The sequence below is a fragment of the Engystomops pustulosus genome, chromosome 10 (genome assembly GCF_040894005.1).
Source record: "Engystomops pustulosus chromosome 10, aEngPut4.maternal, whole genome shotgun sequence".
Classification (NCBI taxonomy): Eukaryota; Metazoa; Chordata; class Amphibia; order Anura; family Leptodactylidae; genus Engystomops; species Engystomops pustulosus.
The window spans coordinates 60,457,092-60,461,209 of NC_092420.1; positions in this window are offsets into that span (position 1 = coordinate 60,457,092).

Below are 4,118 nucleotides of genomic sequence, written 5' to 3' on the forward strand. Positions count from 1 at the left end.
AAAAGGGGGGGTGCTGTCAGGACTCACAAATTGTACTGATGAGATCAGGTTTCAGGCTTCTTGCTGGAAAACCACACCCAGAGCTGCCTGTGATTGACAGCTGCATTTCTGATCCTGGGTGTGATAATAATATTACTCCTCCACAGTTTGTTTGTTATATATATATTTTTTTTTTTTTCTTTCTTTGTGTTTCATTCTGCCTGTTATAAATCATTAGGCTCCATTTGTTTAAGACCAGCCAGGAAGATGAGCCTGGCAGGGTGGTTATAAAACCCCAGGGAGTCTATGTTTGATCAGAGAAGCATGGTCTTCCTAAGTGGTAAAATTAACACCTTTCGGCCAGAGTAGTCTAGCTAGTGGGGGATGAAAAGAAGCCACAGACTGCATGTTCTTCCCTCCAAATTCAGACAAAGGGGAATATCATAGCTGTCCATAACTGGGACATAATTCATAATTATAGGTCCCAAGTTACACAGGACAGTTATGGGGTCTAGACACACTTCTGGACCGAAAATCAGAACATTAGCTGCAATGGAAGGCAGCCAATAGCAGAACACCCCTGATATTAGGCTAAGACACCCCGAGTTTGGGTTAATGGGAATAACATGCCCGTTTGGTTGGAAGCCATGGCACAATTGTGCCATCTTCCAATCAAAAGTTATGGGGTTCTGATAAAAACCCAGACCCAAAAAGTAGCTCACTGATGGGAGGGGGATAGAAAAATCTCCCTCACAGTGACATCACAGCCAGGGGTGGGGGTCAAAAAATCACCTGGGCTTAAATTAATGAAGCAGCCACATAGTAGTGTTCAGTCTGGGAGACTCTATGACAATAGAAGGCTGGATCGATGCTTATGCCCTGTCCTCGGGCCAAAGAATTTCTTCCTATTCCACTAGCAAGAATTTTTTGTTTCTTCTTCCATAACTGTTTGTAAGTATTGTATGTGTATTGTTTTTATCCTTTTTTCATTTTATCTGACAATTTAATTCTTTGAGTGTACTGCATTTTTATATAAATTAAAACTTTTAATAAGCCTCTGCTTGTAGCCTTAAAGAATCTGAGTCTCTAAAGGGAATCACGTTACCAGAGGTCATTATTAGCATAGTCCATGTAGTAAGCGATTGCATGTTCTGTGTGAATTTATAATTGTAATATCGTGTAAGTAGTGAGTGCATGTGCTGAGTTATCATCAGGGTGCATTGTCTGTGTGGTTGAGGTGCCTACGGCCTTCTTTGCGTAAGTAACTCGTGGGTGGTGGCAGTGCGGATTCTGTGGAGTAAATTTAGCGTAAGGACGCCATTTTGTGGAAGTGGGCGGAGCTTAAGGGCTAAATTCTGGGACTCCATAGAGTAGTTATCCCAGTGTGTGAGTCGGTGAGTCGGGTTCATGACACTGGGAAAGCTGGGTGTACCTCTGAAATCGTTTTGCCTGTAGCTGCGGTTTGAGTGATGGACGGCTGAGCCAGTCAGTGCTGGAGGCAGTGTCCATTGCTGCCTTATATTCTGCTCAGCCCCTTCATTTGGTGCTGGTTATTGCAGTCTATCTGTGTATCTAGTGCTCTTGCTATTGTGTTTCTTGCTATTCTGTGTACTGACTTCTGCTTTGCCTACTGACCATTCTATTTGCTATACGAATCTGTACCTTTGCCGCCATCTTGGTTTTGACCCAGTTTGTTTGACTTCGCTTGTCTGTCTGTATCTGTTGTTTGTACCTCAGTATCGTTTATCTCCTAGTGTGACCCCTCCTTCCTGTCTGTCTAGTTTCGGTTTCTGTTACCAGTGTGAACACTGACCTATATCTGTATCCCGGTTAGCTGTCCACTCCACCATCCAGCAGCTGCCAGACGAAGTAGGCTTTCCCTGTCATCTTGTAGGGTCACTCAGGGACCGGCAGTTAGGTTCCTGATAGTGGGTTCGCCCTTACCAGGGCGGTTTATCTGCTTTAGGCAGGGCCTTAGCCCGCAGGGACGTCGCAGGGTGAGTTCGCCACCACCTACCTAGTCTGACAGCTAGCGCCAAGCTTGGTTGTGGTTGCGCGATTGCTGGACAGGTGCTGACATCTGTATTCCCCAAATGTCAATTCTTTTTTGTTGCTAAACTAGATACCCAGAAATCTGTGTCAAAATAAACATAGTTGGTTCAGTGATTTTTTTTCAAAGTCAAGGGTGTCAGTTTTTGGGGTCCTGTATACCCCAAATTTCAATTCTTTTTTGTTGCTAAAGTTTATATCAAAAAATCCGTGTGAAATCAACATAGTTGATGGAGTGATTTTGCTCAAGTCCAGAATGTCAGTGTTTGGGGTTCTGTATACCCCTAATTTCAATTATTTTTTGTTGCTAAAGTAGATATCAAGAAATCCATGTCAAATCTACATAGTTGCTGGAGTGATTTTTTTCTCAAAGTCCAGGGTGTCAGGGTTCTGTATTCCCCAAATAAAAATTTTTTTTGTTGCTAAAGTTGATATCCAGAAATCTGTGTCAAATCAATATAGGTGATTAACCAATATGTCAGACAGAGAGGTGGCAGGTGGAGCAGGCACAGGTCGCAGCACAGTAAGGGGACGTCATAGCAGGGGTGACTCTGTGAGGCCAGAACTGCCGGTGTCATCTAGCCACTATTCTGATGCTGCCGGATGCCACACATCTGCTGCCAGTTGCTTCATTTGCCTTCCCCCATCTTTACCAGGGACTGGAATTTTCACCCAACTCCACACTCTGTCATTGTGCCACTTTCTGACCTCCTGCTGCTGCTGCCGGCACCTTCACACTTTGTCATTGCGCCACACCGTGGCCTACCATGTTGCTGCCACCTCCAGAATTTGTCATTGTGCCACTCTCTGACATCATGCTGCTGATGCCGGCACCTTCACACTTTGTCATTGCGCCACACTGTGGCCTACCATTTTTCTGCCACCTCCACACTCTTTCATTGTGCCACACTGTGGCCTACTATGTTGCTGCCACCACCAGAATTTGTCATTGTGCCACAATCTGACCTCATGCTGCTACTGACAACTCCACACTCATTGTACCACGTTGCTGCCAGCTCCAGAATTTGTCATTGTGCCACTCTGTGGCCTACTCGTGCTGCTGCCAACTGACCGGTGTTCTGTGATTTCCATAATGCTGTTTTCACCTTCCACCACTCTATGACGTTGCCACTATGTTTGGTTTTCCCCTTCATTTCATCTGTCAGCAGGAATAAAAAGCTTCAGGATTGATAGCCAAAAGCAGGAGTGGATACAAAACACAGAGGACATGCAAGTATCCCATTTACTGGTCATCTCTGTTTTGGATCCACTCCTGTTTGTTTTTGGCTTTAGCAATACTGATGGATTATTGACCGATTGAAAGCGGACATTGACAGATGAAAAGAAGGGCAAAATTATTAGTGACGTCAATGCAAAATTACTGCCGACACCCTCTGCACTGTTTTTGGGGGTTGCTACATGTATTCGCGTTTAACAGAACAGGTTCTGTCATAATCTGTGGAATCATCTGATGTCAGTGTAAAGAGTGCACTCTTTGATGTGGGATCTTGGCCCTCAGCTCAGTCCTTTCGAGCTGGCACAGACGTTACCTTGTCAGGGTGCTTTCCCGCTTCACTTATTTGGTCAAGTTGGCCCCTGTAAGTGTCCATGGAATTGAAGAGTGAAGCAATTCTAAGAGTGGCGGCTGTTATGTGCATGTCATACTAAAACAAAGCTTTGTACGAACACCAACCCACGCTCCCTGTGCATATTTGGGCATGGTACAACGTTCTACAATACCTGAAATACCTGTTTTCTAACATAATTCGCCATGATTCGATTCAGGTCGAATCTAATTTTGGCAGAAAATTTGGCAAACTCGGTGAATCGAATTTTTGAAAATTCTCCCTATCTCTAGTAACTATAATGTTGAACAACCTAACAGGTCTAGATATCTGAAGTCTGGACTATAAAGAAAATTCTATTGCGATATGCTGTGCATTCTCCACTTGTACCTGTGCTTGGCCCTGTCACCTTGAGTCCCAAAACAGCCACTTAACTGCTTGAGTGCTAGTTATAACCTTGCTGCTACATCTTTTGTTGCATTACACCAAATAAATTCTCATTTAAATAGATTTTAACAGCATTTA